This window comes from Callorhinus ursinus, unplaced genomic scaffold, assembly GCF_003265705.2.
Source record: "Callorhinus ursinus isolate GAN/ISIS: 27379988/994484 unplaced genomic scaffold, GSC_fseal_2.0 scaffold83, whole genome shotgun sequence".
Lineage (NCBI taxonomy): Eukaryota > Metazoa > Chordata > Mammalia > Carnivora > Otariidae > Callorhinus > Callorhinus ursinus.
In genome coordinates, this window is record NW_027397145.1 from 1,878,341 (window position 1) to 1,898,645 (window position 20,305).

General features: G+C 41.1%; 1 protein-coding gene across 3 annotated transcripts in view; it reads right to left on the minus strand.

Moving 5' to 3' along the window:
• The window catches only part of CTNNA1 (catenin alpha 1), a 317,040-nt gene that overhangs the window by 159,463 nt on the left and 137,272 nt on the right, over positions 1 to 20,305 (minus strand). Inside the window, exon 2 of one of the 3 annotated variants that reach the window (XM_073887781.1) lies at positions 9,285 to 9,418. The exons of the other annotated variants lie outside the window; for them this stretch is intronic. The gene's annotated coding sequence lies outside the window, so the exon portion shown is untranslated. The remainder of the gene's footprint in view (positions 1 to 9,284; positions 9,419 to 20,305) is intronic. 3 annotated transcript variants of the gene reach the window in all.

Consider the following 20,305-nt stretch of genomic DNA (forward strand, 5'->3'; position numbering starts at 1 on the left):
GTGAAGATCCAGCAGACCAAGTCAGAAAAAAAAAGTTTCTCTGAAACTTGGAAGAAAAACTAGCTTTTTGGCTTAAAGAACAAGAGTACTCTGAAAATTTGTACACTTGCTGATAATAAAAACATTCTCAAAAAAAAAAAAAAAAACCCTTTTTGGTCTTTTTTTTTTTTTTTTTAACTTTGGGGGCCAAAAAAAATCCCCCTTTCTCTTTACTTTGAAAAAAAAAAAGGCAAAGTGTAAGAATGAGTTGCATTGACACCTGACCTCTCAGGGAGATCATTAGGAGAGACCAGGACGGGTAAATGGGGAAAGCATGCGCCCAGCTGCCCATTAGCTCCAGGTAGGCACTCTTATCACACAGATGTAGGGTTGGCAGATCATAGGATTTTTTTTCAAGAGACCCAGAGACGCAGATTTTAATGTGAAGCCTCACAACTTTAGTATTAGCAACTCATTCCAAAATATTTTACCACTGCGTAGGGCAAACAAAAACGTCTGAGTACTGTTTGCCCAGTTGGTCAAGACTTTGCAACCAATGAATAAGTTCTCCCCTAAAGTCCCTTCCAGTTCTATATTCCAGAACTCTACATCCTGTTAAGTATTATCTCTGAGGTCTCCAACGTCCCCATAGAAATTCACCGGACTCCAGCTGCTGCTAAAAGTGTTAAGGCAAAGGACTCAATCACTCACTCACATTGAAAAACGTGAAATATACTGACACTTGAAAATTGAGAAACCATTCAGTCTGTTTTCAAGTCTTTCAATAACCATGATGGAAGCAGACTGACTTGTGCAGCACCTTTAATCAAAGGCCCTGCCAAGAGTGATGCCAAACATTATTAAACTATACTACAGAGCCAGTTTATGCTTTTGGTGACGCCAACCCAAGAAGGATTTCAGAAAGTAGAAGTAGAGCATTTAGAATCTAATGAGAATATGTTCCCTGGAAAGAACATGCCTTCTGGTACCAGTTTTGTCACTAACTTACTCTTTGACCTTGGGCAAGTCATGTCACCTCTCTGGATTCTGTTTTCTCATCTCTAAAATGAAAGGGATTGAATCCTAGGCTCCAAGTCCTTCCAGAACTGAAATTCTAGTATTCCTGTCATTTATGTTATCTCTCAGTAGCTTCTGAATTAATTTATTAAATGCAATTTCTCCTAGGTTTAGCCTGTGGTCTTCCTAGCTATATTTTAAGTTCAAGGATAGTAACTATGCTTATGCTTCTTTATATCCCTTAAGTTGCTGGTAAGCTGCTTTATGCAGAGCAGACACAGTATTAGTTGAACTGAATTTATTTTTTTTTAAGATTTTATTTATTTGAGAAAGAGAATGAGATAGAGAGCACATGAGAGGGGAGGGTCCGAGGGAGAAGCAGACTCACTGCTGAGCAGGGAGCCTGATGCGGGACTCGATCCCGGGACTCCGGGATCATGACCTGAGCTGAAGGCAGTCGCTTAACCAACTGAGCCACCCAGGCGCCCATAGTTGAACTGAATTTATGCAAACTGATTTTATATTTACAAGCCTACCAAGACGAAGCCCTGCCTTAATCTTAGTCATATCTTCTGCTTCTCTACAATTAATGGTATTGTTTAGAGTAGCCAAACAAATAACTTTTAAACTCTTGGCAGTTTCTAGTTTTCCAATTAATTTACAGAGCACTCCTTCACAAGATCTATTACAAAACCTACTAGAGCTAGCCAATCTTAATGAATTACAGCAGCCTTAGGTTTTTCCAGAAGGGATCATGCATGCTTAGTGGGACTAAATAAAAAGTTAAACTGTAGTTATTCAGTCTTCATTACCTTATTTATAAGTAGTAATCCTGGCTATTACGCAAAAGTTTGCTCTAAATTCAGAAAGGGGCAGAGATGTAGGCTTTTGACTAGCAATCTTTATGATAGAAAGAGAAATGGAGACGCAACAGCAGAAAATAAAAGCATAGTTCTATCAGAACCGAGGAGGTTGATTGTTGGCAAACTGCCTCATTCATGCAGAGAGCTTACATACCTTCTCTAAAGACATTAAATGTTCATTTACAACAGAATAGCCACATCATTCTTAAAACCTGTCTGCTCCAAAGCTTTAGAATATCCTTACCTTGCTACTTGATGCCATTTTTTTTTTAACAGCAAGGTTAAGTTAATGCAATGTTAAGATGGTTCATTTAAATGCAAATCAGGAAATTTTAAAATTAAAAGTACCCACAGTAACGGTTAACTGTCACACTGCACAAGATACAGGATTGTGGATTACTCCATGCAGTATCAAGGATGCCAGGCTTCATCTGCATTAAGCAGAGTTAACACAGCTGTTGAAATCTCAACTCTCAAATCTCCCACTAGCTGTCCAAAAAAAAAAGGTAACCCTTATAATTAAGACTCACTCTGACACATGCCTATTTTACTAAATTCTCTCCCACCAAGCCTGCCACTTTCTTCAAAAATGTAAACAGGTTGAGGACAGAGGCAGAGGGAGGAAGGAGGGGTAAGAAAATAAGAGGTATAAAAACACAGATGGTTCATGTAAACAAAAAGAAAACTTGTTTTTCCCCAAAATGCAGTCTCTTTCTAAACACAAGTACAATATCATCATCAAAAAAAGGGGGGGGGCTTAACCTTAGTCAAAACAGAGAGCCAAAGTCAGAGTAAAAAGTTTCCCATCTACTGCAAAGTAACTGGATTCCATAAACCATGATTTCTGTGTGATCAATTAATCATATCCAAATACGTTTTATATCAGACATCTATATGGCACACGTAGTTGTCACTCTTCTTTTAGGTATACAAATCTATGAGAAAAAGGACACTTGGCTAGATCTTTATTATTTTTTAAAGATCATTATGATGATGATCACTATTTTATAAAAATTACCATTATTTTTATCTTACTTTTTTTTTTTTTTACTTTATTTGACAGAGAGCAAGCACAAGTAGGGGAACAGCACGCAGAGGGAGAGGGAGAAGCGGGCTCCCCGCTCAGCAGGGATCATGACCTGAGCTGAAGGCAGACTCAAGGACTGAGCCACCCAGGCGCCTCTACAATTATTTTTAATTATAATAAAACAGTTAATCACTTTTATTTTGTTCCTTTTCTTGTTTTGAGGGCAGCAAAGACAATGAGAAAACACAGAACAGCTGAACGAAAACTGTCACGCCACAAGCAATAGGAGACGCAATGATTACCAAAAGCACTAAGCAAAGGACAGAAAAAACTATTCAGTCAACCATTTAGCCACTCCATCAGCAAATATTTGAGTGCCTTCTCCATATAGGCATTATTCCAGACAGCATGGAACAAAACTAGAAAAATCTGCCTTCATGAAACAACACTATAGTAATGGCATAAATTAGAAAATGAGATTAGGGAGCCTGGGTGGTTCAGTCGATTGTCTGCCTTCAGCTCAGGTCAAGATCTCCAAGGTCCTGGATCAAGCCTTGAATCCAATCGGGCTCCCTGCTCAGTGGGGAGTCTGCTTCTCCCTCTGCCCTTCCCCCTGCTCCTGTGCTCGCTCGCGCTCTCTCCCCCCCAATAAATAAAATCTTTAATTAATTAATTAAAATAAAGAAAACGAGACTATACTAGGACTAGGAAGAAAATTAAGCAGGATAATGGTAATGGAATTAGGTAGGGTCTTTCAAGGGCCTTTCTATCTTGGTAACATATGAACTGCAATCTGAAAGTCAAGAAGAGTGAGCAAGTACATGAAGAACATTGCAGGCTGACGTAACATAGACAAGGCAGCATCTCCCAGGACTTACAGAAAGAGAAGGCCAATGTGGCTGGAGCACAGAGCAAGAAGAGGTAAGAGATCAAGGGAAGGAAAAAAACAAAAGCTCCAGAGCAGCGGAAGTGACTGTTTACAGTATGAACCGGATATCTAGATTCCTTTACTTAGCTTCCACCCCATATGGCTGAGGCCATTAACAATGGAAGAGTATTCTAGAGAAAGCTGCACTAAGCCTTCATAACAGACAACTGATTATGGATGTACAGGAAGTCCCCGTTTTCCTAAGAAACTGGAAGACTCTGGTCAAAAAAGCAAATAAGATGAAACCAGCATCTGGACTGTAGTCAACAGAGAAAACAGAGACAAAGGGAAAAGAGGTTTTTGTTTTAGAACAATGGGACTAAAAGGCAGGGAAAAGCCCACAGGAAGAGAACTGTATTTTTCTTGGAGAGGAAGAGAAAAGATGCCTGAACTTGGATTGAGATTAGGAAATTACCCAGACTGAGTGACTGCCTCTAAAACTTGTACTATAGTATACACTTTTGATTACCCATTCTGTCATTCACTGACTGACCAATTACCATATCCTGGGATCCTGCTAGGTGCAAGGGACACAAAGACTAATTAGAAATCCCTATCAGATCATCACAGCAATTAAGTACTGTGAGGGCCAGGGGTAAGTCTCCCCAAGATAGGCCACTTTGGCATGAACATTGAGTTAAAAGCAATCAAAACCCAGCAGATTTAGGAAAAGCTCTTTGCCTCCCCCTTAACTGCCTCCTCTAGGAAGACAGCTGTTAACAGATTCCTCTTTACCTGAGAAACTTATCTACCTAATAAAACAACCTTTGTTTTCCAAATACTTCCTTTTAGCTTCCTGCTAATGGTCTTTCTCCCCTTTGTATCCTCAGATCCCTCCCCTGGTCCTTAACTCATATTAGCATTACGTTGCCTATCTTTAGAATTTCCATGTCTGTATAGATTCCCCTTAAGTACGATATTAGATTTGATTTTCTCTATTAATTTGTCTCATGTCAATTTGATTCTTAGTCCAGCTAGAAGGACCTTGAAGGGTAGAAGAAATTCTTCTACCCCAACAGTACAAAAGGAACAGGTGCCTTACAAGGGAGAAATGTGGCAGATGCCACCTAATCAAGTGTTTAAATTTGGCATCACCACCAGTAGAACAATGTGACAACTGCTGCAATGCCCTCAGAAAGGAACATCATCACATGCATAGTACTGCCAAAAATGGAAACAATCAGACCAATCCAAACTACAGAGCATCTACAAAATTGGCCTAAACTCTTCCCAACTGTGTCATGGGGGGGACAGAAATAAAAATTCTAAAGAGATATGACAAACACAGTATGTGATCTTTATTGATTCCTGCATTTTTTTAAGATTTTATTTATTTGGGGGGGAGAGAGCGTGGGTGCGCACAAGCGGAGGAGGGGGCAGAGGGAGAGGGAGAAGTAGACTCCCTGCTGGGCAGGGAGCGGAACATGGGGCTCAAACCCAGGACCCTGGGATCATGACCTAATCTGACCTAACTGACTGGGCCACCCAGGCGCCCCTTTTTCCTGGATTTAAAAAAAAAAAAAAATCACTGGGACAATTGATCAAATTTAATATGAATAAGCACTATACCGTAAGATAAGTATTTCTGGAAATCCTGTTTAAAGGCAAATTCTGATTCAGGTCTGATGTAGGAAAGATGGGGTTCAAAGCCGAAGGCCAAGAAAGAATTCTTGAGACCTCTTCAGTGCAAAAAGGTGGTTTTATTAAAGCACAGGGACAGGAGACCCGTGGGCAGAAAGAGCTGCACTGGCATCGTGAGGACGGGCTGATTATATGCTTTCAAGTTGGGCGGGTTAGGGATAGCGTAAGTCTCTAAGGGACTTTTTGTATGTTCAAGTAGACTCACAGGATCCTGGGTGTCAGGGTAAGAGTGCCTTTCGCCCTTAGCAAAGTATTAACATCAAGGCAGCTGGGTTCCCAGAGGAATGTCACTCTGCCTGTTTGAAGGACTTGTTATTGGACTGTAAGTAGTAAGGAAATTTAATTTTTCTTTTGCTTTTGTTTCCCACATCAGGTCTAGGGTAGGACATCAGAGTTGGTATTTCTCCCAAGTTCCCAGAGAGAAGCGACATGGCTCTTGGACCACTCTTTAAAAGGAATTATGTTACTTTATCAATGTAAAATGTCTTGTGTGATATTGTACTTAGGTAAAGGCAATGTCCTTATTCTTAGGAGTTACATGCTGAAGTACCCTGGTATCTGCAGTTCACTTTCAAATGCCTCAAAAAAAAAGTTTATACGGAGTAAATGAGCAAATATGAAAAATGTTAACAACTGGTGAATCCAAGCGAATTGACTAATCAAGTGCTTACTCTATTCCTCTTTCTACTTTTCTGTACATTTGAAGATCTTCAAAGAAAAAAAAGTTGGGGGAAAACCCAGTCTAGACAAGAAAGTAGTTACAGAACATGAGTGCACAAGAGGAGCACCTAGGCAGGAGTCCCCAAAAGGCGAGGGAGTCCTCACTGAGGATCTGTTGTACAAGGGAGAGGGCAAGGCAACTGTTTCAGGTTATAGGAGGGGACAACAGCACCAAAGAATGTCAAAGCCTTCCAAAAACAAGCATGAGTGAAAAACAAGATAAATATTTAAATGGCAATAAATAAATAAATAAATAAATAAATAAATAAATAAATAAAGGGCAAAAATTAGGTTTAAAGATGAGCAAAGAAATTAAGAGGCATTACAGGTTTGGTCTTTTATCTTTCCTAACTTAAAAATACTTTGGGCCTTGGGGCGCCTGGGTGGCTCAGTCTGCCTTCGGCTCAGTTCATGATCTGGGATCGAGCCCTACATCGGGCTCCGTGCTCCATGGGAAACCTGCTTCTCCCTCTCCCATTTCCTTTTCTTGTGTTCCCTCTCTCGCTGTGTCTCTTTCTGTCAAATAAATAAAATCTTTAGTAAAAAAAATACTTTGGGCCCATTCCATTCTTGGTGTTTATAATACTACCTGAGAAATCCTAGAACCCCACCTGCCCAGAAAAACAAAGATGCAAACCCCACCTCTTCATAGCGACCATAGTGAAGGCCAGAAGTGGCCAGAGCAGCATTTCCCCAATCTGAAGGACTTCTCCCCACAAGCAACTGAAGAGCTAAGTTCCTCAAACTCCACAGGCAGCAAGGCAAGCATTTTCCTCCCAATCTATTCCCTCTTTGGCTTTCCCCATTTCTGTTGACCAAAGTTCCACCAAACCAGCTGCCCTAGAAGGAAACTCTGGCCTGTTTCATCTTCTTCCCTCTCCCTCCTCTGTAACTCAGTAAATAACTCACTCTACTAACCCTTCTTGTCGCAGGGCTCTGGCCTGGGTCCTGGTTTAAAATATCTAGGAGTCGGGGCGCCTGGGTGGCTCAGATGGTTAAGCGTCTGCCTTCGGCTCAGGTCATAATCTCAGGGTCCTGGGATCGAGCCCCGCATCGGGCTCCCTGCTTGGCGGGGAGCCTGCTTCCCCCTCTCCCTCTGCTGTTCCCCTTGCTTGTGCTCTCTCGCTTTCTCTGTCAAATAAATAAATAAAATCTTAAAAAAAAAAATACTTCTTAAAATATCTAGGAGTCTTCTCATTTCCAATCATTATCCAGACAGCCTCACTCATCGTAGAGTCTACTCCCTCCCTTAAAGAGGGACTGCTTCCCCACCAAAAACGGGATGAAGCCCAAAATCCTGTAAACAAACTTAACTGGCACTAGCCTGACAGACTCATCACCTGCATCCACTCCGTGAAACTTCTCCAATGCACATGCATGTGTCCAGACCTTTATATAAACCCTTTCTCTGCCCAGAGCACCCTTCCTGACTTTTCCATCTTCCTTCAAGTCTCACACAAATGTCCTCTAATCCCACAGAAAGAGCTGTTCTCTCTTTTCTGGGTCACTCCAGCACTTCGCAAGCATCTCCATTACAGCACTTAGCACACAGCACTAGGTCAGTGCACCTGTCTCCAAGGAAACTGGGAGCTCCCCTTTGAGCACAGGGACCGTGGCTTTTTTGAGCACAATAATTTTCAACTGATCAACAACTGGCTTGACAGCTTCAGGTTTCATCTAGCAACACTAACACTTGTGGAAGAAATAAAAAACGTCTCTCTCTGGGTGCTTGGGTGGCTCACTTGGTTAAACGTCCAACTCTTGATTTTGACTCAGGTCACTGTCTTGGGGTCCTGGGATCAAGGCCCATGTTGGGCTCTGCACTCAGGGGGTGGGGGGCGTGGTTTGAGATTCTCTCTCCCTCTGCCCCTCCTCCCCAACCCTGCACGCTCACACAAATTCTCTCTAAAATAAATAAATCTTTTTAAAAAATGTCTGCTCTAAATTAGCAAAACTAGATATAGATCGCTAATTTTTTTTTTAAGATTATTTATTTATTTATTTGACAGTGAGAGAGCGTGAGCACAGATAGAAGCAGAGGGGGAAGCCCGATGCGGGGCTCGATCCCAGGACCCTGGGATCATGACCTGAGCCGAAGGCAGATGCCTAACGACTGAGCCACCCAGGCACCCTAGATCGCTAATTCTTACCTATCAGTAATACTACTAAGGCTAACAATCCCATTCGTTTGTAAACTTCTGAGGTTAACAATGGTGACTTATAAATTCTTAACATCTCCTCCAACACCTGATTTGAAAGGCAGACTTTTAATAAATGTGTATTTCATTTAAGTGAACCGTTCCCACTGTAACTGAGATATAGTAAACTAAAGGTTGCCTTTGACCCTGACTCAATAAAGACACCTAGAAAACATTACATCTTTCACTGGTCTTAATGACCCCAAAGAAGCTTAAATTTCTCTCAAGTATTGCCATCTTCCATTCCCTTGTTTTGTTTTGTTTTTCCCTCCTCCCAAGGGATCAACCTCACATTTCACTTAGCTACTTCTCTGCAAAATGACAGGTTTCTAAAGATATACTTCAAAGTCAGACCACAGCTTTTCTGAGAACATGATGACCCCAGGTCCAAGGAAGCAAGAAAATGATAACAGATGACTGTAAGAAACCTTTGCCAATTCTGATATCCCCAGGAAGAGAAAAATCCCATGAATACTGACAAGTAACTTACCTTTCGGCTTCTGCCTTATTCACTGTGCTATCATTTTTCACAATACATGATTAAGAGTCTAGATTAATACTGAAATATTTAACATAATGAAATATTCAACACACCATGGGAGAATAGTAACAATGCATCTTTGCTTGGAAAGAAAAGCGTGTATCAGAGCTGCACAGGGTAAAAGGACTATTAGCAAAAGCTCCTATCCCTCATGTCACTTGAAATGGGCCACACTGAATGCATTTCGTGAGTTATGACAGCCCTTTCAGTTTCAAGAACAGTCTGCAGTCCTACCTGGTAAATAAACCAGTACGGGATTATGTAATCTGATAATTAGGCTTCTAACTCACATCTTCAATTCATAATGTCAAATATTAAGCAGAAAACCATAGCAAGGGGCTCCAGGGTGGCTCAGTCGTTAAGCATCTACCTTCGGCTCAGGTCGTGATCCCGGGGTCCTGGGATCAAGCCCCACGTCGGGCTCCCTGCTCCGCGGGAAACCTGCTTCTCCCTCTCCCACTGCTTGTGTTCCCTCTCTCGCTGTCTCTCTCGGTCAAATAAAATCTTTAAGAAAAAAAAAAACAAACCACAGCAATAAAACATTTTCAAAATGCATTGGATGGTCCACTTATTTATGAGAATATTTACTAATGAAATCTCAGAATAAGAAAATGAGGGAAATCTACAGCTCGCTACAGTGAAATGCAATAGACAAAACTAAGCAATCCAGGAAAGAACTAGTCTTTAAATTAGCAACTAAGGAGTAAAACCAGTTACTTAACACCAAGATTAAATCAGACTAAATTATTCATTACAAAATTTTAAAGCAAATGACAGTTTCTTTTATAAAGCCATAGAAGTCTTTTTTTTAAGATTTTATTTATTTATTTGACAGAGAGACACACAGCGAGAAAGGAAACACAAGCAGGGGTAGTGGGAGAGGGAGAAGCAAGCTTCCTGCTGAGCAGGGAACCCAACGTGAGGTTCCATCCCAGGACCCTGGGACCATGACCTGAGCCAAAGGTAGATGCTTAATGACTGAGCCACCCACGCACCCCAGCCCTAGAAATCTTAAAAAAAGAAAAAAGAAAAAAACTTTACAGCATAAAATTATAACAAACTTCCACAATGTAATTCCTGCTCTACCACTACTACAATAGGAACACGGGACAGATGACAAGGAAATTTAAAAACCAAATCACACTACTCATATAATGCTTGTCCCAAATGATCCATCTTTATTACAAACATTTAAAATAACACTCAAAGTTTTCTTTCAAATCATATTTACATTATATGCATTACTCCAAACTTGAGCCACTGAAAGAGCACAAATCACATCACAATCAAAAAGTGGGGTTGACAGATGACAGAGCATCAACAAGTAAATAGAAATGCATGTTAATTTCAAGCTCCATTAGAAATGGAGTTGGGGGCATGCTTGCACACGGAGAAAAAGTTTGACATTATGAAAAAAAAGCCTAAAGATGAAAATAATGAACATTTAGAGGCTCCAAGAGAGAAAGGGCAATGTTGAAGTTTTATTTTGAAGCATGGTTATTTCTGCACACTTTGAACTTTCAATAACGCATAAATTTAGTGCAGTGCTCTTGCAAGTGAACAAACAGCATGAGACAGGGCAAGTCAAGCCAGACTGTTCACTTCCCCACACTGTTCGGCCCATTCAAGCCAGGCGCACGTTGTGGGGGGCTGAGCTGATCAACACACTGCACCAGCAACACCCTCAAGGTCTGGAAGCTAGCAAACTGGCATCTGAACGAATGTTAGGAATGGCCGCTCAGGGAGGCTCTCCCAGATTCCTGATGGGTCTGTCTTATATTCTTTTATTATTATTTTATTTATTCATTTGAGACGGAGCCCACAGAGAGAGAGAGCACGCGCACGAGCACGCACAAGCAGTGGGGTGGGGCAGAGGAAGAGAGAGAAGTAGGCTCCCCACTGAGCAGGGGTCGGATTCCAGGACCCAAGGTCCAAGGCAGACACCCAACTGACTGAGCCACCCAGGCTCCCCTTTAACTTTTTTTTTTTTTTAAGCAGAAGGAACTAATAAAACTCAAATCCTCCAACATGTACATTATAACCAAAATGCTTTGACTATTCTTTAAGGGTGTGTCTTCAGTCATTCATGAGGAAAAAAGATTTGAGCTGAGAAAGCAGAAATGATAACTGGCCTTACATTTTCTTTTCTTTTCTTTTAGATTTCATTTACTTATTTGACAGAGACACACATAGCAAGAGAGGGAACACAAGCAGGGGGAGTGGGAGAGGGAGAAGCAGGCTTCCGGACAAGCAGGGAGCCTGATGCGGGGCTCTGGGACCCTGGGATCATGACCTGAGCCGAAGGCAGATGCTTAACGACTGAGCCACCCAGGTGCCCTGGCCTTACATTTTCATTACTTGTTTATGTATATGTCAAAGGTCAAACTTGCAAAAAACAGTATGGATGAATTATTTTTTACCTATTTTATCACTTTTCACACACAGTAAAATTCACTCTGGTGTACTATTCCATGAGTTTTAACAGACTCAAACAGCTGAGTAATCACCTCCACAATCAAGATATATAAAAGTTAAGTGAATTTATTCTATTCTCACAACAGCATGTACACAACTGAACCACAAAATATAAATGTACAAAATATTATGACCTTCAAAAGCTAATCTGCAATCAACTTAATACAAAGCTACAGTAATCAAAACAGTGTGCTACTTGCATAAAGACATACAGGCCAACAGAATAGAATGACAGTCCAGAAACAAATGCTCACATTTATAGTCAAATTATTTTTTTTTGAAGATTTTATTTATTTATTTGACAGAGAGAGAGGGAACACAAGCAGGGGGGAGTGGGAGAAGGAGAAGCAAGCTTCCCACGGAGCAGGGAGCCCAATGCGGGGCTCGATCCCAGGACCCTGGGATCATGACCTGAGCCGAAGGCAGACGCTTAACTACTGAGCCACCCAGGCGCCCCTATAGTCAAATTATTTTCAACAAGGGTGTCAAGACTATTCAATGAGGAATGACAGTCTTTTCAACAAATGGTGCAGAGTAAACTACATATCCACATGTAAAAGAATGAAGTTAAGATCCTTACCTATTATCATACAGAAAAATGAACTCAAAATGGACCAAAGACCTAAATGTAAGAACTAAAACTATAAAACTCTTAGAAGAAAACACAGGGCAAAAGTTTTATGACACTGGATTTGGAAATGATTTCCCGCATACAGCACCAAAGGCACAAGTAAATTGAACTTCATCAAAATAAAAACTTTTGTGTATCAAAGGACACATCATCCACAGCGTGAAAAGGCAACCCAGAGAATGGAAGAAAATATCTGCAAGTCATATATGTGATAAGGGATTAATACTCAGAAAATACAGAGACCTCCTAAAACTCGAACACCGGAAAACAAACATCCCAACGTGCAGCAAAAGATTTGAGTAGACATTTCTCCAGACATACAGGGATGTCCAATAAATACATGAAAAGATATTCAACATCACCAATCATTAGGGAAATGCAAATCAAAACTACAATGAAATACCACCTCATACTCATTATGATGGCTTCCATAAAAAAAAATAAAAGTATTGTCAAAGATGTGGAGAAATTAGAGCCCCTGTGCACTGCTGGTAGGAAAGTAATACGGTAAGTATGACAGGTCCTCAAAAAATTAAAAATTAATGTACCATATAAGCCACGTTGATAAAGCATAACTAAGTATTTTTGTTTTTTTAAACATTTATTTATTTGAGAGAGAGCAAGAGTGCACAAGCGGGGGTAGGGGGGTGCAGAGGGAGAAGGAGAAGCAGACTACCCGCTGAGCAGGGAGGGGCTTGATCCCAGGACCCAAGGATCATGACCTGAGCCAAACGCAAATGCTCAACAGAGCCACATAGGGGTCCCTAAAAAAATTTTTCAAGAGTAGCAAACCTTTTCCCCAGAAATTCCACTTCTAAGAAGTGATCCTTAAGAAATAATCAAGGATGGGATGCCTGGGTGGCTCAGATGGTTAAGCGTCTGCCTTTGGCTCAGGTCATGATCCCAGGATCCTGAGATCGAGTCCCGCATCGGGCTCCCAGCTCCTTGGGGAGCCTGCTTCTCCCTCTGCCTCTGCCTCTATCATGAATAAATAAATAAAATCTTTAAAAAAAAAAAAAAAGAAATAATCAAGGATGGGCAGAAGATGGGGCACCTGGGTGGCTCAGTCAGTTAGGCCATCTGTCTTCAGCTCAGGTCATGATCCCAGGGTCTTGGGATGGAGCCCCACATCAGGATCCCTGCCCCATGGGGAGCCTGCTTCTCCCTCTCCCTCTGCAGCTACCCCTGCTTGTGCTTGCTCTCTCCCTCTCTAATAAATAAATAAAATCTTTAAAAAAAAAAAAAAAAGGTAGGGAGAAGATTTAGCTACATTAAAGTAGCTCTGGAAGCAAACTAAATGTCTAACAAAGGGCTGATTAAAAAGGAGCTACACAGGGCGCCTGGGTGGCTCAGTCTTTGAGCGACTGCCTTCGGCTCGGGTCATGGTCCCAGGGTCCTGGGATCAAGCCCTGCATTGGGCTCCCTGCTCTGCGAGAGGCCTGCTTCTCCCTCTCCCACTCCCCCTGCTTGTGTTCCCTCTCTCGCTGTCTCTGTCAAATAAATAAAATCTTTAAAAAAAAAAAAAAAAGGAGCTACATAATGGAATAGTAAGGGATCATTAATATGCTGTATTAGTATTGTGCAATTAATCATATGTCATCAGTTCTAAAGCATACATATTTCACATTTCTAAGTCTCTAAAATCTGGATGTGTCTTTCAACTGAGGTCATTGCCTAGTTTGTCAGTTCTTTTTTCTAAGTGATACATAAAATAAAGGTTAATCTTATCCTACTAATAGGGAAAATGTTCAAATTATGATAAATGGACAGATTACAAAAGAGCCCATTAAGTAAAAACTAATTTACATAAAAATTAGACAATATACATGTCTAGAAAAAAGATTAGAGGATGTACACCAAAATGTTAGCAGTATTTACCTCTAGCTGCTATGAGTTTTATTACAAAAAAACTTTAATAAACTGGATGTAAAGTCATGCCTCCACCCCCTGGCACAATCCTATATATAGCATATGTATACCTACTATAACTAATCCAATATTTATTGAAGAGTATCTGCTATGGGTTTAGAAATAAGTCAGGAGTCAAAGGAGTCAAAGATTCAGAAGAAAGTAATTGCCCTGAAGGAGCTCAGCATCTAGCAAAAAAGTTTATGATCTAGAAGAGTCTAAAGGAAGGTAAACAAGCAATTTAATGCAGTTTTTTAAAGATTTTATTTATTTATTCATGAGAAACAGAGAGGGGGGGGAGAGGGGGGGGGGGAGAGAGAGAGAGAGAGAGAGAGAGAGAGGCAGAGGGAGAAGCAGGCTCCCAAGGAGCAGGGAGCCCGATGCAGGACTCAATCCCAGGACCCTAGGATCATGACCTGAGCCGAAGGCAGCCGCTTAACCATCTGAGCCACCCAGGCGCCCTTAATGCTATTTAAATACTGAACTAATTCACTAGTTTTACTTGTAAGACAACCCACTTAATATGGATGAAAACATTTCCTGTTCAGGACTCCATAACTGAAGGAATAAATTAGCATTTTATCAGATTAGAAGTTAAAATAAATATCCTTTATAAATTCTCTTATTCATTACACAGATGAAGTTCGAACTCTAACCTCTGGCTGGGACTCTTAAAATTAAAGACTTCTAAAAACAGGTTATCATCGTAATTCATGAGACAGACAATCAATGACAAATTAGCAACAGCAGGAAACACTCATGTTAAACGTAACTCTTTACTGTTCATTAAGACCTTTTAAAAATTACATTTAAAAAAATTTTTTCCCTACTTTTCCTTTTTGACCATGGCTTCACTGTGCTGGAGGGTAAAGTGCCGAGAATAGTAACTTAGTTCCTGTCCCTCAAGGTATCCACGGGTTAGCTGAGGGGGTAAAAAAAAAAAAAAAAAAAAAAAAAAAAAGAGGAGAAAAGCTCTATGGCATTGAATTTGGCAATGACTTCCTATACAGACAACAAAAGAAAAAAAACAGATAAACTGACCTTGATCAAAATTTAAAATTTTTGTGCAAAGGATGTATTTTTTTAAAGATTTTATTTATTTATTTGACAGAGAGAGACACAGCAAGAGAGGGAACACAAGCAGGGGGAGTGGGAGAGGGAGAAGCAGGCTTCCTGTGGAGCAGGGAGCCCGATGCAGGGCTGGATCCCAGGACGCTGGGACCACGACCTGAGCCGAAGGCAGACGCTTAACAGACTGAGCCATCCAGGCGCCCCTGCCATCAAAGGATATTATCAACAGGATGAAAAGGCAACCCAAGAACTTGAGAAAAAATATTTGCAAATCATATACTAAAGGGGGATTAATATCCAAAATGTATATCCACTACTGGATATTTACCCAAAGAATATGAGAACACTAATTCAAAAAGATACATGCATCTTTCTGTTCACTGCAGTATTATTTACAACAGCGAAATTATGGAAGCAGCCCAAGTGATGAATGCAAAAAGAAGATGTGGTATATATATACAATGGAGTATTACTTGGGGGCGCCTGGGTGGCTTAGTCAGTTAGGCATCTGCCTTTGGCTCTGATCACAGTCCCAGCGTCCTGGGATCCAGCCCCACGTCAGGCTCCCTGCTCCATGGGGACCCGGCTTCTCCCTTTCCCTCTGCCCGCTGCTCCCCCTGCTTGTGCTCTCTATCAAATGAATCTTTTTTTAAAAAAATGGAATATTACTTAGCCATCACAAAGAATGAAATCTTGCCATTTGCAACATGGATAGATCTAGAAAGTATAATGCTAAGTGAAGTCAGAGAAAGACAAAGAATACAATATGATTTCACTCATATGTGCAATTTAAGAAACAAAACAAAGAAAAAAAGAGACAACCAAAAAACAGACTCTTAACTATAGAAAACAAACTGATGGTTACCAGACGGGAGGTGGGTGGGGGGATGAGTGAAATCAGTAAATGGGATTAAGGGTACACTTATGATGATGAGCACTGCGTAATGTACAGAATTGTTGAATCACTACACTGTACAGCTGAAACTATAACACTTTATGTTAACTATACTGGAATTTTTTAAAAATCCAGAACAGAGGCACCTGGGTGTCTCAGATGGTTAAGCGTCTGCCTTCCACTCCATGCACGATCTCTGGATCCTGGGATTGACCGTATTGTCTTTGAGCATCCAGCTCAGCAGGGAATCTGCTTCTCCCTCCCCCTCTGCCTCTCCCTCTGTTCAAGCTCTCTCTCTCTGTCCCAAATGAATAAAATCTTTTTTTAAAAAAGGGGGGTAAATAAATAAAAATCCAGAACATATAAAGAACACCTACAACTGAACAACAAAAAAGCAAATTGCCACAGGACTCGAACAGAGATTCCTCAAAGAAAAAATACAAATGGCCAATAATCAGAAGAAAAGATGCTCAACATCACTAATCAGAGAAATGCAAATCAAAACCACAAAGAAGTATCACCTCACTTCCATGAGGATGGCAGTTTTAAAAAAAGAAAGAAATTAACAAGTGTTGGTAAGGATGTGGAGAAACTGGAACCCTCACACACTGCTAGTAAAAATTTATAAAATGGCACAGCTACTGTAGAAAATAGTTTAGCAGTTCCTAAAAACTGTAAGCACAGAATTACCTTATGACCCACAAATTCCACTTCTGGGTACATACCCAAAGGAATTGAAAGCAGGGACACAAACACATACTTGTACACACATGTTCATAACAGCATTATTAACAGCCGAAAAGAGGAAGCAACCGAAGTGTCCATCAACATATGAATAGATACTAGAGTAACATTCTGCCTAAGGAAGGAAATTTTGACACATGCTACAATACAGATGAACCTTGAAGACACTATGCTAAGTAAAATAAACCAGTCACAAAAGAACAAATACGGTATTATTCCACCTACATGAGGTGCCTACAGTAGTCAAATTCAAAGAAAAAGTATAATGGTGGTTGCCAGTGGGCTGAGGGGAGGCAAAACGGGGAGTTAATGTTTAATATATACGGAGTTTCAGTTTTGGAAAATGAACAAAGCTCTGGATATGGGTGGTGGTGATGAATGAACAAAAATATGAATGTACTCAATGCCACTGAAGTGTATGCATAAAAATGGTTAAAATGGTAAATTCTTTTTAGGGTGTTTTTTTTTTTTTTTTGACAGAGACACAGCGAAAGCAGGAACACAAGCAAGGGGAGTGAGAGAGGGAGAAGCAGGCTTCCCGCTGAGCAGGGAGCCCAATGTGGGGCTCGATCCCAGGACCCTGGGATCATGACCTGAGCCGAAGGCAGACGCTTAACGACTGAGCCACCCAGGCACCCCTAAAATGGTAAATTTTGTTTTATATATTTTACCACCAAAACACACACACACAAACAAGACAGGGAGTGAAAATGTCATAGCGAGAGGCAAATTTTAGAATTTCCAGTAAATTAAAGATCACTTTCAGCAATGAAGATAAATGTCTCAATGGAAAAATCACGTTAACCAGCCTTCACAAATGGATAGCATTTGTGTCAAAAGAAGGATGAGGCACTCCAGTACGAATGCCTGGAAGGTGCAGAGGACATGTAGCAACAATTTACAGTAGAAAATGAAGTTGAGGGGCACCTGGGTGGCTCAGTCAATTGAGCAACTCTTGGTTTCGGCTCAGGTCATGATCTCAGGGTTGTGAGATCCGCCCAGCACCAGACTCTGTGCAGAGTCTCCTTGAGGATCCTCTCCCTCTCCCTCCACTCCTCCCATCCCGTCACGTTTTCTCTCTCTCAAATAAGTAGTAAATCTTCAAGAAGAGAAAAGAGAAGAGAAGAAAATGAAGTTGAACAAATTAATTTAAAGCCAGAATTTAGGTCTTGAAGACCAACCTAAGAGGCTGATCAGTTCAGCAAGAAGATAGCAGTAAGTTTCTCAAATGAACAAGAGTACTGCTTAGGTGTAAAAGACTGAAAGATGGAGGCGGAGAGGGGAAAACATTCAACTAACTGTGGCAAACACTAATTGAGCAACCATATGTTCCCAAATCTCAGATTAAAAACTGAAGAGAAAAGAGGGACAGGTGGTGACCTGGGATTCCCAGAGTACTGGTTGATAATTTTCTGTTTCTTGGTCTACACAGTGGATATGGATAGTCTTCACTCAAATACAGCATTAAGCAGGTACTCTTATGATTTGAGCACTGTTCTACAGGTATATGATACTTTAATTTTTGGAAAGTTTTGTCAAAAATAAAAGCCCAGGCCCCATTTCCAAGAAACCCCCAGATGGGAAGAAGACATAGATAAAAATATTTACCAAACAGTGTGAAAGATGCAACCACAGAATATGTACAAGCTACCCAAGAAGCACTGAGTTTTAAGAGAAAACCCAGAGGCAGTGACATCTAAGGTAGGTTTTAAAGAGTAAATGAGTTTGTCAGAGGTATGGAAAAAGGAGAACAGCTCCAGGAAAAGGAAAAAATATGAAAAAGGCACCAAAGAAAACAAAAATAGAGCAATTTATCCAGAGAACTACAAGTAGTTTCAATAGTTCAAAGATAAGATAATCTAAACTGCAGTGGCAGTAGAGAAAACAGAAAAAAGGTATTAATGTAATGTGAACACCAGATGGAGAGGATTTCATCTCTGATTAGATACAGGTAGAAAAGGAAGAAGAATGGAATGGAGATGGTTTTCAATTTAAGGCTCTCCATAATCTGACCGTTGCCTCATCTATCATAGTTCCACCCACAAGCTAGACTCCAGAAGGGAAAGACTCTTTTTCCTCCTTCATTCAACAGTATCTAATTTGCCCTCCAGGCCAGGCACCAGGTCAAAGGCTAAGGCTATCAAGGGGCTCATAGGCCCACTTTGTAGCAGAAAAGGCAAACAGGGACATCAATAATACAAGGTACAGTATAAGGAGTACACCTCCTGGTGAGAAGAGGTTTGCTACCAGAAAGGAAAGCCCTAACTTGAAGTCATGAGATATGACTGAGTTCATCATGAAAGGGACAGAATACAACTGGGGGGGGGGGGAGTGCATCACTGAGGAAACAGCCATTATAGATAAGCCTACATCCCTTACATCCAATCCATATTTAAGACCTGTCTCATTTCCCCAAAACACAGTTCCCTTCATCCACACCACCTCACTCCCACCCCACCATCTTCCTTTAAAATATCAGATCATGAGGGCGCCTGGGTGGCTCAGTTGGTTGGGCGACTGCCTTTGGCTCAGGTCATGATCCTGGAGTCCTGGATCGATCCCGCATCTCGGATGGGTCCCATATCTCAGGCTCCCTGCTCAGTGGAGAGTCGGCTTCTCCCTCTGACCACCCCCCCCCCCGTGCTCTCTCTCTCTCTCATTCTCTTCCTCTCAAATAAATATTTTTTTAAAAAAAAGAAATAATAAAACATCAGATCATGAAACTCCCTACGATGGCTTCTTACAGATCTTAGAATAAGATCCAAACATATGACCTGGTGTCCCCTGGCAATCTCATGTGAGGCCTTCTCCCCACCCCAAAATTGTTCAAGCTATACAGGTCCGAGGTCTCAAAACACATTAAGTTCATTCCTGTCTCAGGACCTTTACACAAGCAGAGGACCCTGTTCCCTTGGTCCACATCTTCACCAACGTTACACACCACCACCTGCAACAACCAGGTCTGTCTGTCGTGTGTCAGGCTGTTACTTTCTCAAAAAATTCCAGGACCCTACCAGTTACTGCTGATTTCCACATATGGTTTAGGTTTCCAGAAAAGAAAGATGTCTCATTTTGAGCATTCTTGAGTTTGAGAAGCCCCTGGGACACACAGCTCTCTGGTGTACATGTGAGGTGAGACATTCACTATCAAGATAGAAACTTGGGCTTGAGCACCTAAGTTTGAAGACATGGAAAATGCACAGAGAAGGGATTCTCAGCTTAGAGGGAGAAGGCAACCCTGATCTCTAAGTCACCGTACAGAATGAGATGCTGATGGCAACGAAGATGATGCCACATCAACAGTGTCAAAGACTGAGATACAATCTTGGGTATGAGCAGACTGAAAAGGAAAAAAACTGACAAGAGCCAAAAATATAAGGAAAATCCTAAGAGTTATGACATAATTCCCACCAACTCCTATTCCTTTTTATGCTTCCTCCACTGACAAAACCCTACTCACCTTTCATCCAGTTCCAAACGCCACCCCCCCCCCAGAGCCCTTCTGGACTTCTCCAAACAAAAATTAGGCCCCTCTCCATGCTTCCACAAGTTTTTTTCTATCATTAGTAGTATAGAAGATATGACCCATGCACAAGTACTATTATGGCACTTATAACAGTCTACCTTGCACTACATCTGGAGAATATGCCTTCCCTACATTACATGG